General features: G+C 36.9%; 1 pseudogene; it reads left to right on the top strand.

Annotated features, from left to right (window-relative positions):
• Positions 1-10,748, top strand: part of LOC105477408 (ATP-binding cassette sub-family F member 2 pseudogene) — a 125,736-nt pseudogene extending 114,988 nt beyond the window's left edge.
• The last annotated feature ends 15,599 nt before the right edge of the window (positions 10,749-26,347 follow it).

The raw sequence follows: 26,347 nt of genomic DNA, 5'->3' as shown, positions 1-26,347 counted from the left end.
ACACCTTCTTGATTATTAGATTTTTTTCTCTGCCACTTATACAAGGCAATATCAATTAGTGTGTTTATTTCCAAAGTTTTAATTGAGTCACAAACTTACGAAGATAATGTAAATTATATTAGTCTTAAAAAGTTTTCCCTGTTTTTATTTGTTTAATAAAATAAACAAACCAAAACCACCTACAACTTAAGACTTAAAAATAATTAAAGTAATAAAAGTGAAAAGCTTCTCTGCCCACTGCTATTCTTAAAATCTCAATCCCCAGAGGTAACTATAATTAATATTTTGTGCCTATATTTGAAATTTTTAAAAATTTTAATCAAAAGTATCCACATATATACAAATATAACACACTTTTCAAAACTGGAATTGTGTTGATAATATGGTTATACCGTAATTTATTCAACCATTTCCTTATTGGTATATAATTAGTTTTTGTTTTCTTTTCCATTACAAAGGATGCTTTAGTAACATCCTAAGACAAACATTTGTCTCCTAGTGGGCTTCTTTATTTTTGTTTGTTTGCTTTTTTGTTGATATCACCAAACAGAATGATTCCATTAATTTCAGTTCAAGAATGTCTGTGAGAGGACCTATTTCCTTGCACCTTTATCACCCCTAAGTTTTGGCATTCTCTTACGTTTTGTCAATCTTACAGTAACGTTATTTTACGTGTATTTAAATACCAATAAGGCAGAATATCTTTCAAATGTTTGCATATTGTCCATTTGCATTTCCTTTTCCTTCAGTCTCCTGTTTATTTCAGTGTTACGAACCTACACAAGACTGCAATATCAGTAACTCTGTGGTCAATATAAAGCCCCGAAATTCAGAATAAGGTTTGAATTCAGATGGATTTCCTAATCTTGTTATAAAATAATCAAGTTCTCTTAATACTTCTTTTATTTTCCTCTGGTTTCAAGATCTGAACTCTTCCTTTATTTGGCTAGAATGTGGAACCAATGGAAACTAAAAAAGAAAATAGTTGAAATAACTTTGCATCTGAATTGATAAGAGGGTATACTTTGTGATGGTGCTAATGACCTAAATGCCTCTCTTCAGGTTTATTCAGATGATGCTTAAGGGCTCACTAAAGCTCAAAAGCTAGGACTATTTAATGTTTGACCAAGAAGGTAATCACACAAATTGTAATTTACTCCTGAAAATGTTCTGATTGTGGCTGTCTAGTTGGAGGCCAGTCTACACACACACACACAGAGACTACACACACACATACACACACACACACATATGTGTCTGTATATGTATGTGTTGTGCATGTGTCTGTATTTATATCTATATCTACTTAAATTTTTTTCTAAAATATATATCTGTGATTTCAGAAGACCAGTTTAGATTGGCATTATTTTAAGAATCTATAAACTTTTTGATAGTATTTTAGAAAGTTGTCAGTAAAAAATTCTGCCTTGGAAATAACTTAGACTTCTTAGTTACCAATGTTCTTTTTAAAATGATTTTAAAAAACTATTTCTAGTAGTTGATACTTTTTTCTAAAACATGATTAATAATGAAAAATTACAAATTCATAAACAAATTGTTTTAATTCACAGGGCATTTTATTTATGAAGCTGTTATAATTTTAAAATATTAGCAGAATTAATTCTATAATAGCTCTTTGAGAATAACAAAGGTTAGTAGGGATATATGGGTAGTCAGCAATGGCTATATACTCTATGTGCCACAGTTGAAAGGTGGCTTTGATTGTATTGCAATATTGTATCAACTTGCACCGCTTTCTTTATATCATATACAGTCAAGTCACTGCTCTCGTCATTTAGGTATTTACTGAGGTTTCAATATTTAGACTTTTAAAATCTTTCATTGCCATAAGCCACTTTAATTAATTCCTTCATCTCAGGAATGGTGATTCTACCACCTTCCTGACATCACAGTGGCATGATTAATTCATTAATGTTTGTAAAGTGCTTTGAGAATGTAAAGCGCTAAATAAGTGTTAAGCACTTTTGAGTATCACAATCAATCAACGTAATGTTTTACAGTTCAAAATCTCTTGCTACTTCAAATATAGTAATTTAGTTAATGTGAGAGTTCTTAAGAAATTGAAACTTTCTCACAAAATTAACAGAAATTTTATAAATTACAAATATGTAGCAGGGATCAGAGTTATACTGATTTATCTATTTAGTGTTTTAGTTTGTATCCAGTATTAATTTTCATCTTTAACCAAAAACAAGAAACATTTCTTATTTTAACTTTCTACTTTAATTTTATGTATTGTGAATGCTCATACAATAATCTATCATGGAGTCTCCCTAGTTGTCCTGAATTGTGAATACGGCATCTAATTTCCAAAAGTATTGCTGCTGGCTTTCAAAGGATGTCTGAGGGCTGGAGTTACAATTAATTTATCCTTGTATCTTTACAAAATCTAGTAAATGGCTTTGCATTAATAGAAATAAGTGGCAAGAATTTTGTAGTATAGATTTTAGGTACTATGAGATGATTTTTGTATCTAGTAGATGTAATCTAAGAACAACTGAAAGAGACTTGATATAATCCAGGTATATTGACTCTAAGCCCAGTTGTACTGATAATGAAGGTAAGAAACACAAATTCTTTTTCATGTCTTTAAATTCCAGAGGACGTTCATACCTTTGTGCAGAAGTGACACATTAAATCAAGTTTATTCATGTATATTTAATGTAGAAATGAGGGAATGATAACTAGAAAATAATTACTTGTTATTAAAATAGCAAATAAAGTATTCTTTAAAAATACCACAAACAGATAATGCAAACACATAAAAATACATTGCAGTCTTTGTGATAGCATATAAGTTCACTTTCTTGGGGGAATGTTTAAAGCATATAATGGACAGAATGAAAGAGTAAACAGTTTGTGTAGCCTAGACAGCTTTCTCTTGCTTTTGTAGATCTAAGGACATTTTTTCTCTGTGTTGACGTCAATTTTTTCATGAGAATAATCTGAGAATGGCAAAGGATTTAATTAGGTAACTGACTTTGCAAAAACAAACCACATTTTTTAAAAAGCGCAGATTCCAGAATTCCCACCCATTCTGGGAATTTACTTTTCAGGGTTCCTGAAGATTGTGTAGAGTCATCTTATAGATGAGAACAGTGAGTTTCAACACATTCCTGTAATTTTGCTGGGGCACAAGACTAAGCTGGTGGGCTGCTCATTCAAGTGGACTGGTCATCTCACCACTCTCTTTGTGGGTGAGGAATTGAGCATAAGTTTGGGAATTAGGCAGACTTGGCCTGGGGCCAACTTCTGTCTTTGCCACATTCTATTTGTGTGACTTTGTGCACATCAGTTATCTGCATTTCGGTTTTAGTTTCTTGTACAATGGAGAAGTAAAGCCCGCTTTTCTGGGTTGCTGTAAAGATTACAGATCATGTACCATAAATACACAGTGCAGAGGCTGATATGCAGTCTGGAGGTCAATAATTGAGGGCTAAATAATATAATTAGCTGGCAGTCCTTTTACATATATGTATCTCAATTAGAAAATGGTGATTATTACCGTACTGTATTATATTAATTATATTAGTATAGTAGCTTACACTAAACAACTCTCTACATTTATTCATTTAATTTCACTACAATGCTAGGCTGGCATTTTATTTCTATTTTACAATTGGGAAAACTGATACAGAGAGAGATTAATGGACGTGTGTAACACAATCAAGACTCATGAAAATTAAGTATCCAACCCAAGGCCACAAAGCTTGTGCCTAGAGACCTGGACCTCTGTCAAGTTGGCTTGTCTTCCCTTTTGCATGTTATGCTACAGCTGTCTGCCGAGATGACTTATTAATTTTACCCTTTAGCAGTGATCCTAAGTATAAGCAAGATAAATCCCTCCAAAAGGGAAAGGTATTTAAAAAAAAAAAAAAAAAAAAGAGGGCAGACCAAGAAGAAAGAAATGTATAAGAATAGAAAAGTTCAAAATGTGGTATGTAGGGGTCCTAAATAACCAACACCATTGACACATTCTTTTACATTAATTTCAGGATTTAAAAAAAACACACACACTCTTTCATTACTGTGGAGTAAAATTAATTCCAAAAGAAGGATTTTTTTTTTCTTAGTGTGCTATCAGTTAGCCAAGATCAGTTTACACCATATCTTCTCTTTGCCACCAACTTTCCTGACTAAAATAAACTCAATATAGTATCTATAACTGACATAGCACTCATTTGTCACTGGTGAATGCACATAATGTCATCCACTGTGGCAGAGACTTTATCCATGGTTCCTTGGGGAACCAGAGTATACCACTTTCAGTGCTTGGTGAGCTCATAAAGCTGTTTATAATGTGTAACACAACCATTAATAGGTTAAATATTTATAACCATATTTAATAGCTGTGTATCATTGGTATAACAAAAAAAATATAGAAAAAAATGGTTTCTCTTTCAAAGGCAAAACTGATTTCTTGGTCTTTAAATGTACCTTAGAGGAAAATTAGAATAACATTTACACAAAATTCAGGAGAGGTGTCCTACCATTGTTGTAGCATATTCTTAATAGCATTATTACTTAGGTGAACACTACATATTTTTTTGGAGTTCTATTTTTCTTACCATCTTGTGCCTCTCTGTGGTTAGTTCATGTGGCATTAGTTTATCTGATACATGTCTCAAAGTTAACCTATATAAAACTGAACACCTGACCCCGCCCTTCCACAGTGGCTCCACCTGAAATCATCCCTTCCTAGCTGATGGCACATTCCATTCTTTTTGTTGCTCAGGCTACTAACCTTGGAGTCATTCATCCTTCACTTCTGTCTTTCCCTTCTCTCTCTCTTTGGATGTTATTAGAAACATGTTCATTAACATAAGATATCTTACAGTTTCAGGAAGTTCACAGATACCTTGAAGCCTGAAATTTTATGTAATTTAGCTTAAGAACCTCTATCAAATGCCTCTTCCAAGTTTATAATCGCAATGTGTTTCAAGTTTCTACTGTAAAATGATATAAAATAAAATATAATTATTTTCTAATAAATAAATGATACATTAATAGTTGGTTCTTTTAATCAATAGAAATATTACCTTAATTGACACTTCTCATTTTCTTTCCAAGTATTGGTAATAAGAAAGCCTTGTGTGGAGAATTAGTCATGACGGTACTTAAGAGTCAGTCAAGGGACTACGGATCTACCTTAACCAATTCTAGAAAACTTGGGTATTCATGATATGACCAAAGGATAGGGCTTCTGTAGCTCACCAGGTTTTAAAGCTAGTTTACAACTGCAATATGAAGAGTGTCACTACCATGTATGCAAGAAAAAGATGTGAGAAATTAAAAAAAAAAATCGCACTGGGAATCGTACTTTAGGAGGTAAATCAACAGCAACCAAGAACATTTTTATTATACAATTTGAAATTGCACTATTATCGTATAAACTTTGTTGAGTCTGTAAAACACTTGCTTGAGATTCTTAGTTCTTGACTTTAGAACTATGACAGTCTATTTGTTGCTTAATAATTATGCTTATCATTTTAAGTTTTAAGCAATAATAAGGGATATGGATTTTCTTGGTTATGTCTCCTTTCCATTTCTTTCATAATATTATTTCTTAAGGAATTATGTTTTTATTTTAAGACTTTAATATTTACCATTTATAAGTGAGTGATTCAGCTTTTAAATCAATGCCCCCAAATTTAAAACAGTTAACAATTATAGCATTTCAATTGAAATATTGACTATCAACACTCTGAGAAAGCAGAGGTAAAACTTACTTGCTATGACTAGAACAAATTGAATCTGGACTCTTCTAGATGTATCTATGTGTTCTTATAGCAAAGTTGGGAAGTTCTAAAGAAATTTTAGTAATAATTAGCATACTTTTGGATTATAACTATCATACTTGGAATTCTAAATTTTGGAATGGTTTATGATTTAAGAGATCAAATATTTTATTTACTTATTTATTTTTGAGACAAAGTCTTGCTCTGTTGCCCAGGCTGAAATGCATTGCACAATCATGGCTCACTGCAGCCTCAACTTCCTGAGTTCAAGCCCTCCCAAGACCCCAGCCTCTCAAGTAACTGGGACCATAGGCACGTACTAATAGATTTTTAAAAGTTTTATTGAGTTAGGAATATCAAAGAAACTAAAAAACATATGTGTTTGTGGAATTATTTTAAAAGTAAGTAGCAAAGTCAGAATTTAAGAAGTTATTAAGCAAATACAATAATATCATTTTATTGCTAAAATGAAAGAAATGTTTTTCTTTACCGAAACTAACATTGGTACATGTTACTATTATACTATAGTAAACTTTTAGAGTTAGAGGTGATTTTAGAGTTTGCTTCATTATAAATTAAGTTCAATAAATATTTAGGAGTACTCAATATTGGGATAAAAAAATCCAAAAATATTTTTCGTCATTAACTGTGTTAGGAACTATGAAGTATAAGATAAGTATATGATGCTATTTTATTGTGGTCATTATCATACAACATACAGCAAGAAGAATAAACCTTTTGCTACTGCTCTCTTTTTCCACACCGCTGGCCTGGCAGTCATTACTAACTGAAAACTACATACATATGCTAAAATCTGGGAGTGGTTTCATAATGCTTTGAATACATTCCTTAAAATTGTCACTTTCACTTGATCTGAGTTGGCTAATAGGTGAAACTTACCATTCTGTATCCATAGTACAACACATCTATCATAGCTTATGATCTTGTCTGGCTAAGAATTATATCCTTTTTTGTTGGAAAGATTTGAACAGTGTATCGTACAACTTTTTCTCTGGGACTGTCCAATGCGCTGCTGCTAAACATTTCAACTTTCTCCTTAAACTGGCCCATGTCTCTTGAATAAATACATTAATACATCTTTCATATTTATAGAGAGTACATGGTATAACATACCTAACAACTTTCAGGAAGCCTAATAAATTATCACCAATTATAAAATTCTGAGTATAAGAAGTAATTAATTTAGAAAAGAACACCAAATAATGTTATTTTAAAAAATTAAGGTGCTAAGGGCATATTTAGATATACTTTTGGTACCCAATATAGCAGCCTATGTTAATAAATATATATTTTTTTCCTTACTATTACTGATGTAATGTAAAAGTCTCCTCTAAAGATCAATATGACATTTGAAAAAAAGAATGCAAGCATAAAAGCATGCATATATTTAGTGTAATATTTGCTTTCCTTAACATGGAGCATAAAAGCCTTTTAGTAACTGATGTAAAATTCTTAAAATAGACTGCATTATCTTCAACCATATTATCTGTTCCCATATGTCATACAATGACAAAATTTCCACCAGAATACCAGGAAATATACAAAAGGAGTCAGTACGTGGTATTGTTTTCTTCATGTCTTTTGGGAGAGATGCTAAATTTGATTCTGATTTTTAATGTAACATAATAAAAAAGATAAATATATATTTCAGTTTTTTTTTTTTTTTTTTTTTTTTTTTTTTTTTTTTTTTTGAGGCGGAGTCTCGCTCTGTCGCCCAGGCTGGAGTGCAGTGGCCGGATCTCAGCTCACTGCAAGCTCCGCCTCCCGGGTTTACGCCATTCTCCTGCCTCAGCCTCCCGAGTAGCTGGGACTACAGGCGCCCGCCACCTCGCCCGGCTAGTTTTTTGTATTTTTAGTAGAGACGGGGTTTCACCATATTAGCCAGGATGGTCTCGATCTCCTGACCTCGTGATCCGCCCGTCTCGGCCTCCCAAAGTGCTGGGATTACATCAGTTTTTAAAAACATTGTAAGTTAGGGTACACTATGTTTTCTCTGATTTCAAACACCATTTAAAAATGTGAAGGCTCAGATGTTACATTCCTACTAATATTCATTCATTATTAAACCGTTATTTTCTAGATCCTAATTGTTCTAGATTACAGCAATGAAAGTAAAAGCAAAACACATTTCTTGCTGTGGTAGGCAGCCTCTAAAATGGTCCCCAGTGATCTCTGCCTTTTGGTACTCACATCCTTGTATAATACCCTCCCCTAAGTGTTTGCTGAACCTAATGATCCATTTCGAATGAATATAATACAGGAAAAGTAATGTGATGCGATTCCAAGATTAGATTATGAAAAGACTGCCTTTTTCAAGCTTTCTCCTGCTCTCTTTCTCTCCAGGAGTCCTCACTCTGAAGAAAACTCTGCCATGTTGTGAGCGGCCTATGGAGAGGCCATGTGTCAAGCAACTGACATCTCCGATCAGCACCCAGTGGGAACCTGGTGCGTGCATGCCAATGGCCATCTAAGGGAACTTGGAAGCGTATCTTCTGAGACTTCCCAACTAGATGTATGAGTGAGTTTGGAAGTAGATTCTTCCCCAGTTGAGCCTTGGGTTGACTACGGCCTCTGCTAATACCTCGATTGCAAGATACTTTGAGTCAATGGCACCCAGCTAAGCTGAAACCAGACCTGACCCAGAGAAACTGAGATAATAAATGTTTATTGTTTTAAGCTGCCACATTTTGAGGGTAATTTGATACACAGCCATAAATAATGAATACAGTTGCCCTCATTGTTTCTATTCAGATGTTTACACCAGACCTAAGGAGACATTTTGGCGTACAGGGGATACAAGAAGAAATGTGAACAGTATGGCAGTTCCTCACAAAATTAAACATAGAATTAACATATGATATAAGAATTTCACTTCTGGGTATCTATATCTAAAATAATAAAAAAAATCAGGGACTCAGAGGCCAAGCGGTGAGGCCCAGCTCCTTGTAAGAACAGTAACCTACCCCTGTGGGTCATCCTCATGCCCTCCAACCTGGCCAAGAAGAAGGCAGCCGAAAAGAAGGAGGCTGCCAAAGCTCGACAGCGGCCCAGAAAAGGACATGAAGAAAATGGAGATGCTGTCACAGAACCACAGGTGGCAGAAATAAGGCCAATGGCAGAGACACCACAGAAGTGGATTTGCTGACCAAGGAGCTAGAGGACTTTGAAATGAAGAAAGCTGCTGCTCCAGCTGTCACTGGCATCCTGGCCTCTCATCCCAGCAGTACTGACGTTCACATTATCAACCTCTCACTCACCTTTCACAGTCAAAAGCTGCCCAGTGACACCAAGCTGGAATTGAATTCAGGCCGTTGTTATGGCCTCATTGGCTTAAATGGAATTGGAAAGTTCATGCTGTTCTCTGCTATTGGGAGACATGAAGTGCCCATCCCTGAGCACATCGACATCTACCATCTGACTTGAGAGATGCTCCCTAATGACAAGACACCCTTGCAGTGTGTGATGGAAGTTGACACAGAGCGGGCCATGCTGGAGAGAGAGGCAGAGCATCTGGTTCTTGAAGATGCGGAGTGTGAGAAGCTCATGGAACTCTACGGGTACCTGGAGAAGCTGGATGCTGATAAGGCAGAGATGAGGGCCTCGCAAATCTTGCACAGACTGGATTTCGCACCTGCCATGCAGCGCAGAAAGCTGAAAGACTTCAGTGGGGGCTGGAGGATGAAGGCTGCCCTTGCCAGAACCCTCTTTATTTGGCACTTCATGCTGCTCCTGGATGAACCCATCAACCATCTGGACCTAGATGCTTAAATGTGGTTAGAAGAAGAACTAAAAACTTCTAAGAATATCTTGGTCCTTGTCTCCCATTCCCAGGATTTTCTGAATGGTGTCTGTACCAACATCATTCACACGCACAAGAAACTGAAGTATTATATGGGTAATTATGATCAGTATGTGAAGATGCAGCTAGAACTGGAGAAGAACCAGATGAAGAGGTTTCACTGGGAGCAAGATCAGATTGCGCACACGAAGAACTACATTGTGAGGTTTCACCATGGCAGTGGCAAGCTGGCCTGGCAGGCCCAGAGCAAGAAGAAGATGCTACAGAAAATGATGGCATCAGGACTGACAGAGAGGATCATGAGCGACAAGACACTGTCATTTTATTTCCCACCATATGGCAAGATCCCTCCACCCGTCATTATGGTGCAAAATGTGAGCTTCAAGTATAATAAAGATGGGCCTTGCATCTACAATAATCTAGAATTTGGAATTGACCTTGACACATGAGTGGCTCTGGTAGGGCCCAACAGAGCACGGAAATCAACTCTTCTGAAGCTGCTAACTGGAGAGCTACTACCCACAGATGGCATGATCTGAAAACACTCTTGTGTCAAGACAGGGCATTACCATCAGCATTTACAAGAGCAGCTGGACTTAGATATCTTGCCTTTGGAGTACATGAAGTGCTACCCAGAAATCAGGAAGAAATGAAGAAGATCATTGGGTCATATGGTCTCACTGGGAACCAACAGGTAAGCCTAATCTGGAACTGGTCAGATGAGGAGAAGTGCCAAGTGTGTCTGGTCTGGCTGGCCTGGCCGAACCACCACATGCTCTTCCTGGACAAGTCCACCAATCACCTGGATATTGAGACCATTGACACCCTGGCAGATGCCATCAATGAGTTTGAGGGTGGTATGCTGCTGGTCAGCCATGGCTTCAGACCCATTCAGCAGTTTGCACGGGAAATTTGGGTGTGTGAGAGGCAGACAATCACCAAGTGGCCTGGAGACATCCTGGCTTACCAGGAGCACCTCAATCCAAGCAGGTGGATGAGGAGCCCCAGCTCACCAAGAGGACCCACAGCATGTGAGGCCTCTACCTGGGCTTGGGTCAGGATCTCCATCTGGGAACTAACATCTGCTACCCTGACCAGCTGCTCAGGACAGGACCCTGGGGCTACACTCCTGCATTGCTGCAATTTCGCTTCCCCAGCCTCTCCCCTGCCCCTCAGCCTCCCTTAACTGCACTCTCTTATCTACAGCTGGACAGTACTTGTCCACTTTTTGTCCTCCTTTCAGTTACATCTGTCCATGTCTGGAATTGGTTAGCCATTCGCTCCAGCCTCTTGCTGGTTACCTTACTCTGAACGTGATGCAGTCCGAGGTACCCGTGGATTAGCCCAAGGGCCCAAGCCCCGGATTTGACTTGTGAAGTAGCTTAGGATCCTCATTTTCTGGGTTTTGGTGATGTTGGAGGAGTACCCCCCAATCCACTACCCCCATTCCTTTTTGCTTCTGGTTTGGAGCTCTGGACTAGGACCTTCGTCCTGGTCAGTTTTTCAATAGTTATTTAACAGCGTAACTTTTAGACCTGCATGACATCTACAAAGCGCCCAATAAAGAAAGAGAAAACCACGGTCCCCCCACCCCCCAAAAATAAATAAATAAATCTGGGACTCAAACAGATATATGTATCTGTATATGTTTATCACAGTAAAAAAAAAATATGTATATACAGGAAAAGAAAGAACTAATGTAAAGGAACACCCTCACTGTACTCCCACACTTTCCCTAAGCTCAGACAATTGAGGGTGGCTGAGTAAATGTCAAAGTTTGGTGAATCAGAATCACAAGAGTAGTCAAGGTGAGGGGTCGATGCTCTTGGTGAAGGGAGGTACTGGTGATGCTTCTCCACCCCACAGAGAATCAAGAAGGGTCAGAGTTGCTTAAATGCACAAAGTAATAAAATCACATTCAGCAGAAAGAGACACAGAAAGCAAAGGTAACAGAGCTTCCAAGCCAGTGTGGACGTTATAGATAGTCAGGCGAGACAAGGTAATAGAGAACTACAGAGTGTTGTCTGGGAAATGTGGCATAGCCTTGATTGGTCACTGATGTGGTGGCGATGTGTAAGCCCAGAGGTTATTTAGAAATTGCCCTGGTCCACATAATTGGAGGAGCTTATGTGAGTGGGGTGTTTAGGGTTAGGCTGTTCATGGCACTTCACACAAAGCTGAATCTATTCTATCATCCAGCTAGTCAAGAGACAGAATGAGAGGTGAGGATTTGGGGCTGGACTGAGAAAATACATTCAGGCAGAGAACACGTGGATACATTCTTCTGAGTAAATGTATAAGACCTTTGTTTTTACACCTACAGGTAAGATTTAGAGGACAAAGGTAACCAAAAGTGTATCAGGCTGTCAGATGAAACCTCCCTGCTGAGTCCTCCTGCATGGGGAAGTAGAATATGAATCTGCCTCGTTGGATCACACAGGAGGCTCGGGGATACCATATCACTCTCTAAGTCTAGGGATGAAAGTCTGTAAGTCCTAGTGTCACTTTTTCAGACTCTAGGTTTTTTGATTTCTTCAACATCTGAATAAAGTGTGAAGAGGACTTAATACAATTGAAAGGTTATATTATGACTTATTTCTCAGGGTTTTTGGTTCCGAAAGTTGCCTTACTCAGTGGTGGTGAATGCAGAGTGAGGTGATGACAGAGTCTAGGAAGAGGCTTCTAACACCGTGCTCACCAGTGGCTCAGTGAAGGCTCAGGGTCACATCAAAACACAGGATTACACTGTTCTGAAGGGTAACAAAGAAGAAAAAAATCTAAGTGGGAGATCACAGTGGCTATGGGACCAAAGGCAGGAGAAGCGTTGTGCCCTCTCTATCAATGACCTGCTTCCTTTTATCATTTACACTTCACAGTTGAACGTTATTTATATCTTTGACTACTGACATTTCAATTATTAATAAATATTTGGTTTAGATCATATCAGCTTAACTGTGAAGTGAGGTGGTTCATAAACTTGCTATCTTCATTCTTTTAATATTATTGGGTTATAGAGGACACTGCAGTTGATCACAAGGATACACAGATGATTAATTGTAAACTCTTTTTGTTCCCTTCAGCGGTCTGAAATTAAGTGGCAGGAAATAAACATTTGTCTTGCAACATGATCTCTAGGATAACAGAGTTCTGGCAAGGGTGCAGAGGAGAGGGAGTGCTTGCGAGGGCTAGAAGCCTTCCTAGGAAAGGTAGATGTCTTGAATAGTTCTACTCTGTGGAGATGCAGGAAAATGTGGGAGGGTCTGAAGCAGTCAGGCAGATGTTTTAAAACTGCTACAGCCCTGCATATGGATAGGAGAGGGAGGTACAGCTTGACCCTGCTGGGTTCTGGAATTTGGGCCGTGATTCCCTATAGACGACGGGGCACTAGTGATAGAAATGAGATGATCAAATTTATGTATTTTTTGGAGTTGAAAATCGTAAAAAGGAATTGTTTAAGGAAAGTCATAAATTTCATGAATTATGTGAACCTGCTTCCTTCACTTTCTCTCTCTCCCCCAACATTTTGTGAGGTCAACAGTTCTCTCCCAGATGGAGAGAATTCTCTCCCACCTCACTCCCTATTCACCCCAACCCTAACCTGGAGAGATAATAGAAGATCATAGTGGAATTAGAATTAAAGAGTTTAAACAAAACAATCAGTTTATTTGCAAAAATTTATTTACTGTCACTGTAACATTATTTTAAAATTATTTTTGGTGATCTTTTTATCTGAGAGACAAAATTGATCATTGTGGTTCTTATATTTCCAAATCAGAAGAAAGTAAAAAAAAATGCATCCTTCTTTCTTCAGAATTTGAAATTCCCTCTCTTTTTTTGTAGTACCTTCTTCCTTCCTCCTAAATATTATATATGCTATTACTTTTACTTTTAATTACTTTTGAAATGTTATCAAATTAATGGTGATATGCTCAAAGTTTTATTTATGAAAAGGATAACCAGAAAAGAATTATAAAAATAATATTTCATTCATTATTTCAAATAATTTTTCATAATGAAAAACAAAGTTTTGCCTGCTTGGACTCCTTTCTTGAGTATATGCATATATATGTATCTATGCATATGCACCAGTTTGGTTCCATTAAATGTGTACTATCCATTGAATTATTTTAAAAAATACTTGCATTATGAAATGGAACATGAGACAAGAATTGCCATACTATGAGAATTCTGCACTGTAAAAGCAAAAGTAATATAATCACCAAGGTAAAAATAGCTTGAAATTTTATAATGTAAGGATTGTTTCATGATGAGCGTGACAAACATTAGTTACACCTACATATTTTGAATGATTTGATAGGGTGTTCTGTTCTTCTTACTTTGGAATTAGAGCCTGAGAATATTGGGTATGGAAGTTTGAGGAGAATATTTGAAAAGTCCTCCCTAAGGTCCAGTGAAGAAATATTTTGCAGTATCAACAGGGAGCCGTAGCAATAGCAAAGCAACAAAAGAAAATAAAACCAAAAATAAGAACAAACTAAAATACTAGGCATATCAGAATTACTTTAAGGCTGAGGTCTAAATTATTTTTTTTTCTGTAAGGTAATGTATTTTTCTTGCTGGAAATTATGAGTTATGTAGGACTACTGCTTTCTGTTCCTTTCTATTATGCATTCATTAGACAATGGGTTTTGGAGTGAGTACCATGTACATGTCACTATACGTAGGCGCCCTTGTAGAGCCGATAGTTGAATAGAGGACACAGACCAGGAAACAGTCAATTAGAAATGAGATAAGAACTGAAGAGCTTACACTGGATATAGCAATGAGGAAGCTGCTGTGGTAGGAGCTGCTTCTTTAAAGTGTTAGTTATTGTGATGACCTGAAGAAAGAGAGGTGGATTTTGGAGACAGCCTACAGACATTTTCATTCAGTTCTGCTGTGAAGGTTCAAGGTGAATGGAATGTGATCTGGTTTGGTTCTGTATCTCTGTCCAAATCTCATCTTGAATTGTAATCCCCACATGTCGAGAGGGAACCTGGTGGGAGGTGATTGGAACATGGGGACCGTTTCACCCATGCTGTTCTCAGGATAGCAAGTGAGTTCTCACGGGAGCTGATGGCTTTAGAAGTGTTTGGCAGTTCCCCCTTCACTCTCTCTCTCTCTCGCCGCCTTGTGAAGAGGGTGCCTGCTTCTGCTTCGCCTCTACTATGATTGTAAGTTTTCTGAGGCCTCTCCAGTCATGTGGAGCTTTGAGTCCAATAAACCTCTTTTGTTCATAAATTTCACAGTATCAGGTGGTATCATTATAGCAGTGTCAAAATGGACTAATACAGGGCTCACGGGTGAAGGGAAGACTTGTACTTCGAGTTCACATGCTAAACAGGAAATCAGGGTAAAGAGAGGGGTTGAAGATACAGGAGGAATAGTCACAATATACAGTAATATACTTAGGTGTGGAAATGGGTGAAACCCATGGACTTGTAAGGATAGGAATTATATACAATTTGAACTTCAAGTAAAGAATGGATTGAGCATCCTTTGAAGTTCCATTTGAGGTAAGACTAGTTGAGGCAGAAGGCAGGCTTTTCTCACCATGTTATTTGCTTCTCTACCCAGTTTTCTGTAATGTGGAATTTGGGAAAGCAAAAATAGCTAAGTCAGGGGCCATTTTTATCACAGACTTTAATAAAAGGTATCACAGCTGGTTCTAGAATAATTACTTAAAAAGCAGAAACAATATATTGGGATAAGAACAGTAAAGAGTTCTTAGGAGGCTTCATATACTTCCAATGATTTCGGTGAAATTTAAAAAAGGTGCAATGATACCTTTGTGGATTAATAAAATTTTACAATGTTAATCTGAATATGTTTTTCTATGTTGTGTTTTCCTTTTTCTTTTGTCTGTTTAGGAGGCATTTTTCCACTGTAGACACCAAACCAGGTATGGACAGAATGCAAAGGAGACTCCAAGTCTGTCTGGATTTTGTTTTCTGAAAGCTGAAGTCTAGAAGAATTTGAAGAAATGATGGAAGAATTAAAAAAAAAAAAAAAAAAAAAAAAAAAAGGAAAAAAAAAGGGTGATTCAAGCCCATACACAAAATGTGTTGAACACATTGTAGGGAGAAGAGTGTTTCCCTTCCACACTGGAAACATTTCCCCACGCTTTAGAAGTTTGGGGAAGGAGCTGAGGAAGAAATTTCAAGGTACTGAGATTTGCAACAATTTACTCTCTGTGTCAATTAGCATTGCTGGAGAGTTTGCAAGATCCAAGGGTAGAATGACTTGCAGGCTGCCTTGGCAGGAAGGATCAAGAACAGTGTCGGCCGGCTCGGTGGCTCACGCCTGTAATCCCAGCACTTTGGGAGGCCGAGGGGTGCGGAGCACGAGGTCAGGAGATCGAGACCATCCTGGCTAACATGGTGAAACCGCATCTCTACTAAAAATACAAAAATTAACCGGGCGTGGTGGCGGGCGCCTGTAGTCCCAGCTACTCGGGAGGCTGAGGCAGGAGAATGGTGGGAACCCGGGAGGCGGAGCTTGCAGTGAGCTGAGATCCGGCCACTGCGCTCCAGCCTGGGCGACAGAGCGAGACTCCATCTCAAAAAAAAAAAAAAAAAAAAAAAAAGCAGCATTAACAAAGTTTCCTCTGGCCCCTAAACATGGCTTAGAAGCAGCAGAACTATCAGATCTGGCTGGGCCATGCAGCAGAAACGAGGGCTAGCTCAACAGAAATCTGTGACCAGATGCCCATACCTCCTTAAATGACTTGGTACCAATTTGTTTCAAAGTCACTAGCTGAGTTTTGCTCAGTGCGATCTTATAGTTTCAGAATGGAGATTTATTTTCACTTCGGTGAGTTTTGAAGGAAGAGGAGGGCAAGCGCCACGGAGAGACATACACATAAAGAAGTGGAGAATCAAAACCGTATGGAGGTCGCTCTCCCAAAAACTTTGTAAATCTTTAACCATTACATTTATACTGACAGTTTTTACTTTGGACTCACTTTAGTATTGATTTATGATTCACTAGCACAGAAAGTAACCCATACTTAAGATACATGACCAACTTTCTAGGTACTGGCTGCTAAACAGATAGTCCATGCAGCTTCCTTATAAAGAATTTAAAAACTGAAAGAAAAAAAAAACCCAAAAAACCCTGAGAATGTCTGTATATAGTAAGCTGCAATAAAAAAGGGATCAGTATTAAGTTATTGTTTATTTCAGTGTTAAGGTAAAAGAACCCAGTTATAATAAATGTTTTCATATGTTTCTTCATCATTCTCACAACAAATATATGAGAAGAATGATGCTTAAAAGGTATGGAACTTTCTGAGGTAAGGCAACTAGTAATCGTAGAGTTGGTTTTTGAATGCAGATTTCTGTCTTTCTTTCTCCATTCTTTCTCCCCCTTGTTTCTACTAGTGATTCTACCTTCTTTCTACAGCAGCAATATTTATTTTAACAAATGTACATAATTTATAGACCATGCTAATTTTTTTGTCTTTGAAGTAGTAACTTTTGTGAATATTCCAATAATATTACTTTTTACAAAACAAATTTAGAGCACCGTTCAGTATTTGCCTTCAAAGGCAGGTTATGAGGCCTGGAAGAAGAGTTTTATTTCATGTTTTCTCACATCGTACGTGTCTAAAATCGACAATGAATTGGTTACTGACAATAAGCATGAAGTTTAGTATTGGATAACTAATAGATAATTTAAAAACATTCTCAATGGATAAAAGATATCACATCTCCATTGACTTTAGGGAAAAAAGTATGTTAAGAGCTCTTAAGACTATTTAAGAAAAAGACTTGAAGTGTGATATCATAGCATTCCAGAACTGAAACAGATCTTTGTCCATCTTCCTTTTTCAGCCCAAAGATACTTTCAAGTGGTTTAAAGATAACATACAGATTATCACATTAGAAACACAAAGTTATTCAAGAAAATGTTCACCAAAAATATTTTTTTCTGTCTTTAAACATTCATTAGACATTTAATTCCAAGAAGGAGATTTAATATCTACCACTAGAGCGAATGAAACAGTGAAGACGGATTTCTGCTTAATCCCCCTGAAATAAAGAAAGCTAATTTTTAAGGCTTAATATAACAATGAAGATTAAGAGTTTCACAAAATCCAGGTGGATAAACAATATCGATATTATATCCTTAAAAGTATTCACTTTCCCTAAACGTGTTTTAATTTTATTTAAAAATATAGATAAGGATTTAAATACTCTGGATTTTAATCATTGTTCTTTACTATTATTTTTATGATGGAGAAATATTGCCTGTGTTATACTGTCCTATAACTGAGTTAAGCGCCTGTTCTTAATGTCTGTCCAACAACTTTATAATAAATAGTTTAAAAATTTTGACATTTGTTCATAGTAAAACTTCAATTTTCTTTTAACTAAAGACATTTTACTGGATCAGTAAAACTAAAGATTATTTTTTGCCACATGTAAAAATCTATGTTGTGGGAATAGTATTATTGATTTGCTGGGTAAAATATATTATAACCAAAAATTGCTTTGAACAATAAATGTAAATCTTTTTCTCTTTTAAAAATGTATATTAAACAAATGTTTGAGTCATGAAAACCTGTTATTATTTTATCCCAAGAGATAAACTGTTTTCAAATATGTTCACAACATTTATTATGTATTGTCTAGAATTAAATATATATTTAAAAAGTTAATTATAAAAAATATATTGCTAAATGATTTATTTAATTAGCCTAATGAAGAAAATATTCTTCAGTAAAAGACTCTTCCTTTAAATAGCCCTTTAAGATCGAGACCATGCTGGCTAACATGGTGGACCATTCGTCTCTACTAAAAATACAAAAAATTAGCTGGGCGTGGTGGCGGGCGCCTGTAGTCCCAGCTACTCGGGAGATTGAGGCAGGAGAATGACGTGAACCCCGGAGGTGGAGCTTGCAGTGAGCCAAAATCGCGCCACTGCACTCCAGCCTGGGCGACTGAGTGAGACTCCGTATCAAAAAAAAAAAAAAAAAGTATAAATGGCCCTTTAAATGACACATGGGTTTTTAGTTTTTAATACCCTTTTCCCCAAATGTGCAAATTTTCTGAAGCAACACTATTTTATAAGTATGTTGATTATTATATTATTTGAATAGATTGTAGCTTTCTGGGGCCAGAAAGTACATCTCATTCATCCTAGTATTTCTAGCTCTTAGTAGAATTCTTAGAACTTGGCTTATTTAACCAATCTGTTGAATAAATTGATGAATGATATGTTTTTCCATGTAAAGCATCTTTAGAACAGCTACAGCTTTTAAAATTATTGTGTTTTTATTGCTCAAATAGAAACAGCTTTGAGTTTCCTAATGCAAGTCCAATCATTTTAAAATATATTAGCTGTTAAAAAATAAATCAAGAAGTTATTTATTGGCTACTCATATAAAAGTCAAATACAAGTTACAATAGCTAAAAATTTTGTCTACTTGAGGAGATATTGAATAATGACAATGATTAGTAAAGATAAACTCGTTTAAATTTCTTAAACCCTTGAAACAAGGCATGAAATTTAGGTTTCATGAGGTAAGCAATAAAATCTATTTTAAATTATTATTATTTTTTGCTACTGGGTCTTGTTCTATTACCGAGACTGGAGGGCAGTGGCATAATCATAGTTCACAGCAGTCTTTAGCTCCTGTGCTCAAGTGATTCCCCGTTCACCCTCCTGAGTAGCTGGGACTAACAGTGTTTTTGTTTTTGTTTTACAGGGTCTCACTATGTTGCCCAGGATGTTCTCAAACTCTTGGCCTCAAGCCATCCTCTGCCTCAGTCTCCTAAAGTGTTGAGACTCCAAGCATGAGCCATCATACTTGGCAATTTTAAGTCTTAATCAAGAGTTTAAGTATGATAAACTCGGGATTTAGAATAAATGGATCTCACTCCATTATAAGAAACCACTGAACGATAAAGTTAAAGACAGCGGGGAATCAGCTGAGAGGCTGTTGCTGTAATTCAGTGTGAGCTGGAGAGCTGTATGGTTGAAATGTGAATATAGAGAGATGTAAATAGAAGATATTTAGCAGAAAGTATTGATGAGACTAAGTATAGGCAAAGGAGACGTTGAATTCAAAATTTTAACCTGATCTGACTGACAAAATGGTGGCATAATCTTGAACAATTAAAGCATGAGGGAGAGGAACTTGGAAAATTTGATGACTTGTTTTAATCTCATTAAATTTGAAATGACAGTAAAGAATCAAAACATGCAATGAAAATATTTTTCAAAAATCAGCAGGCCATTTAGAAGTGTGAATGATAATGCGGAGCTAAATATATATTTTTGAACATAACAATGTAGCAGTAATTGAATTTATGCCAGGGTAGCTTGCTGGCGGATTATGTTAAGGTGGAAGAACAGTCACACTGAACTCTACAAATTGAAAATGAGAGTAGGAAAATAAGCTGCCTGAGAATAAATAAAGGAAATTCAAAGAAGGAAGAAGAAACCAGGTTAAAGTAGGAGATGCAGAGAGTAGAGAGAGTTTCAAGAAAGAGATACAACTATGGCTATGATGTGCAAGAACCCATACTTATTATCAGCTCAGGAAAGCAGATTCTTAAGTTTTCAGGAATTTTATGCATCAATTTTTTAAGCACAGCAATTAAATAAATTAAATTATATAAGTTTCCAAGTAAATAAAATATTTTAATAACTAAGTTAATAAATACTCAAAAGCTCATCAATTTCTCATTATTTTACTACCTTTTCTGATTATCCATACTCCTTAGGTTATTTCTACATGTTATTTATGATGTGGAAATACTAGATAATGGTGTTTTATTTCCTGTCTCTTTCTAATTTCACATACAACGATGTTACATTGCTAACTTAAACTTAGTAATGGTGAGAATATTTGCACCATGAAAATGGCACGTGCTAAAAATCAGCCCCGATTTGTGGTTGTGTTAATTATCTAAGTAAAGAGGTGACAAATTGTAGCTGGCAAAATCCAGCTCATTTCTTGTTTTTGTACATAAAGTTTTGTTGGAAGACAGATACACCCATTTGTTTACATTGTACGTAGATACTTTTAGATTACAAAGGCAGAAAGAAGTAGTTGTAACAGAGACTACCTATCCCATAAAGCCTCAATATTTACTATCTGACTGTAGAAAAATTTCTCTACTCTTGACCTCACAAAAGAAAGTGGTGGAAAACATATTAATAATGCAGATTAAATTTTCAAGTGTGCTCTGTGTACAGGTGTTACATTATGAAGACCATAACATTTGAGGAATTTTTGTTTTTAGTATTTGAAAGCTATTACCTGATTCAGCAAATGTTGCTCACACCATTGACAGATATGTATAAAGTTCTGACTTCTGACATATCTCTGTTTTGTTATTTTTGTTGTATTCAGTAACATAAGTAAAAATGTCAACTGATACCTACCTTAGAAATGAACTCATTTGTCAGTTTCAAATATAGATTGACTATGGATGCAAGAGTTTAGAAAGAATCCACAAAAATATTCTGTGAGGACTAACTGGCTACATGAAATTTTCAGTAAAGAATATGATATATTTTATTACTAATTGTAAATTGTATAACACATATCATTCATGTCAGTAAATTCATAATAAATTTAGTTACATATATACATACATTTCTTTGTATTTAGAGATCAGGTTGTTAACCAGCACATTATTACACAACAGTTTCACAACTAATGAAGTTTTGAAAAGAGATAAAAATGGAAAAGGTTGTTACATTTAATAAGTACTAGAATGCTTGTCATTTGGAAAACTGTCAATCAGTTAAAAAATTCTCAGAGCAATTAACTCACATTTTTAATCTATTTTTTCTTTCATTCATTTAATAGATGTTTAATCAATTACTTGCTATATTAGTCTATTCTCACATTGCTATAAAGAAATACCCCAGACTGAGTAATTTATAAAGAAAAGTGGTTGGGCTTATGGTTCTGCAGGCTGTAAAGGAAATATAATGGCTCCTGCCTCTGGGGATACCTCAGGAGGCTTCCAATCATGGTGGAAGGCAAATGGGGAGTGACATCTCTTACATGGAGCGATAAGAAACAAGAGTGAGGGTGGAGGTGACACATATTTTAAACTGCCAGTTCTTGTGAGAACTCACTCACTATCATGAGGATAGCACCAAGTGGATGGTGCTCCACCATTCATGAGAAACGCCTTCACGATCCAATCACCTCCAACTAGGCTCCACCTCCAACACTGGGGAGGACAATTTGAGATGAGAATTTGGGCAGGGGACACAGATCCAAACCATGTTACTTACTATCTACTAAGCATGATGCTAAGTGATGGATACACTTTGAAGAATTCAGTAGAGACACAGCTTGTATTTTAGAGTTTATAATTTGACATAGATTGCCAATGATACAGGAGTAAATACATAAACAAACATACAGTTACAAAATTATATGAACAGACTATAGAATCAGTGGATAATAGAGCTGAGGTGGAATTGACCTTTTTGGTCAGTGTATCTGGGAAGGCCTGAATAAGCACTGTTTCCGCTGCGGCAGAGACTCGGGCTGGGGGTATTGTGCCTGGCCAAAGGAAAAGTCTGTACAAACATCCTGAGGATCTAATTTTTAAAAAATTATTATTTTGCAATAAAAAGGTAACCACTTTCAACTGCTTCATTAATTGCAAAAGAAACTACATTTTATGTATTATTTGGGATATAGGCAGTTACTTTCCTCTAAAAACCTCAAAGTTCATCATGTGTGGAAGTTAATTTCCCAAGTTTCCTTGTAAAACTAGTGTGGCATTCTCTGTATGTTTACATATGACCTTCATTAGGGTTAAGAATTTCTTCATTTAGATTTTGGCTTTATAGAACACTAATATTGGGTTTCCCGGTACTTTATGTCAAAGGAGGATAATTCTTTTTCTTTCTGCACTTATGTGTGCCTGAATCTCTAAGTGATACTTAGGCTCAGCAGGCATTTACACTCTTATCCTATCTGAATTTCTTTCCCTTAATTCATCAGACCTTAAGAGCCAGTATATGGCTTGTTCTTTAGTGTCTTAAAAGCACCAGATAAATTTAGTATTATTGTGGAAATCCACCTTGTGAGAAAAGATTAACTGAGTTTTTTTCATCTTCATTTATTCTTGTTACATTTTTTTAACAGAAAGCTAACTGAGGCATAAGAAGTTGTTCAAGTGATAAAGATTAGATGTAAAAATTGTGAATATTTTGAAGTGTCAACTGAAATCTCACTGTCACTTCCCCCTTTTCTTGCCTGCTTTTATTCCCCTACATTTAAACTTCTTTCATCTTCTTTTCCTGGGCCTTGAAACCCTTCTTTCCAATGCAGGCATCTAGAAATTAGTCATGGGATGTGTGAAAGGAAAATATCTTGGGCCCCCAAATCACTAAGCTAAAGGGAAAGTCAAGCTGGGAACTGCTTAGGGCAAACCTGCCTCTCATTCTATTCAAAGTCACCCCTCTGTTCCCAGAGATGAATGCATATCTGGCTGCCTCCTTTGGAGAGGCTCATCAGAAACTCTAAAGAATGTAACCATTTGTCCCTTCTCTGCTTAGGACCTGGAAGCCCCCTTCCTACTTGGAGTCTTCCCAACCTTTGCTTCCAGTTGTCCTGCCTTTCTAGTCCAAATCAGTGTTCATCTTGCATATGTTGATTGATGTCTCATGTCTCCCTAGAATGTATAAAATTAAACTGTGCCCTGACCACCTTGGGCACATGTTGTCATGACCTTCTGAGTCTGTGTCACAGGTGTGCGTCCTCGACTTTGGCAAAATAAACTTTCTAAATTAACTGAGACTTGTCTCAGATTTTCAAGGTTCACAGATGTATACAAAAAATTGGGGGAAAAAAAAAGACCAAGGAAAAAAGTGTCAAATCCTTGGCTTTTAAACTCAAAATCTTCAATTCTTATGCAAGACAGAAATATTTACAAAGAATATTTGTTATCCAGTTCTGAACTCTCCACTCCACCAAGAGCGCCTCTGAACTGCAGAGGGGAATAGAAGAAGAGAGAAAGCAAAATGGTTAAACCATTAGGGGTTTTCCTCTGTTCTGTACCCAGGGTTATTTCAAAGCAGATAAAGGGGGTATTGATAAAAAAAAAATCCCAAGAGAAGCTGGGATATCCAAAAGCAGAGGAAACCAGTTTCTGGAATTTCTCAGACTCTACTCTTGTAGGTATTTCCTATGTTGACAAGAGTGTGAGTCCTGATGGCATTTTGTGATGTCCAAGATAATAAAGTCCTGATAAAGATTTCAGGTTTGGCTGGGCGTGGTGGCTTAAGTCTGTACTTTTAGTGCTTTGGAAGGCCAAGGGAAGAAGATCACTTGAGGTCAGGAGTTGGAAATCAGCCTGCACGACATAACAAGACCCTCATTTCTAAAAAAATCTGAAAGAATTTTGCTGGATGTGGTGATGTACAATAGTAGTCCTAGCTACTCAGAGGGCTGAGGTGGGAGGATAGCTTGAGCCCAAGAGTCTGTGATTATACTCAGGATTGTACCACTGTAATCCAGCATGGGTGACAGAGTGAGGTCCTGTCTTTAAGAACAACAACAAAAAAAGAGTTAGGGGGTTTTGGACTCCAGAGAAACATAGAAACATGGCTAAAACTTTCCACTGCTTTCAAAGAGGGGACACAATTGGAAAGAACCAGTAACTAAACTGATTTCTCAGTTTTGGTTGTTTGATGCTATTGCAGATCATGGAGTAATAATACACATGTCAGAGACTGGCGGTAGGAATAGACGCAAGGACAGAGGCCAGGAAAGGAAGAGGCCATCTCAACAAATGACCATGTATTTCAGAGGGAAGTCACAGACAGACATCCTCTCCTGGCCTCCTTCCTCTGCATATAAGCCCCTGAAAAAATTAGGTACCAGGTTGAGAGAAAGAAAAAGGGACATTTTGAATGAAAAACATTTAAACTTGAAATGAACAAGAATAGCATGGAATGACTAAAATTCTTTTTTTCTGTGATCAGATAGGATGGGGCTTACCATTCCTTTGTTCAATGTACTTACTGACCAATTGCTATGAGCCAGCCACTGTTCTAGATACCTGAGACATACTGAGGACAGAAGGCTATGAGCTCATGAATCTTGTATTCTGTCAGGGCGACACAGGAAAGGGAGTGGGAAAGTTGCAGTATTACATTTGAGGGTCAAAATAGCCACATTTTGGAGGTAAGATTAAGCAGACTTTTGAGAAAGGTGAGATGGTTAGCTAACCTGGGATTTGGAGAAACAGCATTCCAGGTGAGAGGGAACAGGTGGAGTCAAAGTCCTAGGGCAAGAGCACACTAGGCACATTTAAGGGAAAGCAGACTAGGGGATTAGTAGTAGTACAAGAGGTCACAGAGGTAATGGGGACACATCTTTGGGGTTTAGAGCTCATTTGACAGAATTTGGCTTTTATTTTGGGTAGAAGATAACTCCATTTGAGTGTTAATAAAAGGAGAATGATCTGATTTGCCTTTGTAAAGGATCATTCTGCCTGCTGCCATGAATATAATAGACCAAGGGGACAAAATGGTTACAATGTGATCAGTTAGGAGGTTATTGTGATATTCCTTGCAAGGGATGATACTAGTACAAGTGTAAGTGAGCACAGTGGTCAGATTTTGGGTTTATTTTAAAAGTAGAGACAACACATTTTCCTACTGGACCGGATGAAGGGTATGAGGGAAAGGAGGAGTCAAGAGAACTTTAAAGTTTTCTGTCTGAAGTTACTGAAAGAATGTAGCTGAGGCCTCCTGAGATGAGGAAGGTTGGCTGTGGGGCAGGTTGGGGTTGGAGAAGAGATCAGGAGATTAATCTTGAGCATGTTAACTTTGGAACATTCAATTTGAAATTAAGAAGTTTTCAGCATAGAGATTTTAAAGTCATGGGGCTGAACTGAGGGCTGGTTTTCCATTAATATCTTTGAGTAATCTAACCCACCATCTTACAAATAACAACCATAAATTCTAGATAAAATACCAAAAGAATGACTCAAAGGCTATGGGAGTTTACAAGCCAGGCCGATTATGGAGGAAAATTAAAATGTGTAAAAAGCACTGGGCGAGATTCTCAGTTTGTAGAATTTATCCTGAATGTCATCTTCAATAGTTTCTGCAAAGAGTGTCTAAACTCTAGTGAAAAACCTCAAAGTTTTTTGGCCTGAAGAATTAGAAGACAGAATCTGGGGCAACCACAGATAGTAGAAAGTGAATGGGAAACAGAGAGCCAGAAGAGGGAGGCCTAATCTCTGTGAATGAACTCTTTCAAGTCTCTGGCTGACACTTGAACCATTCATATGTGGGAAAGACTTCGGCTAAGAACAACAAAAGTGAATGACATTTGAGCTACCTCTAGAGAGAAAGATTTTGCAGTTTGAGTCCAATTAAATTAGCTAGTAAAACAAAAATTCCATTCTTCGGAGGAATAAAATAGAATATAGAGTCTCTACAACATAACATTTGCAATGTTCTGAATATAATCTTAACATATAAAAAAATCAGGAAAATGTGACCATTCTCAAGAGAAATAAGAAGCAGTGGAGGCCAATCCTGAGATGACTCATTGTTGGAATTAGTGGGCAAGGAGTTTAAAGTTGCTGTTTTAACTGTGCTTGTATTAGTCTGTTCTCATGCTGCTAATAAAGACATACCTGGGACTGGGTAACTTATAAAGGAAAGAGGTTTAATTCACACACAGTTCCAGATGGCTGAGGAGGCCTCACAATCATGGTAGAAGGCAAATGAGGAGCAAAGTCTTGTCTTACATGGGGCAGGCAAGAAA

Source organism: Macaca nemestrina, chromosome 2 (assembly GCF_043159975.1).
Source record: "Macaca nemestrina isolate mMacNem1 chromosome 2, mMacNem.hap1, whole genome shotgun sequence".
Lineage (NCBI taxonomy): Eukaryota > Metazoa > Chordata > Mammalia > Primates > Cercopithecidae > Macaca > Macaca nemestrina.
This window is presented reverse-complemented; position numbering and strand designations above follow the sequence as displayed.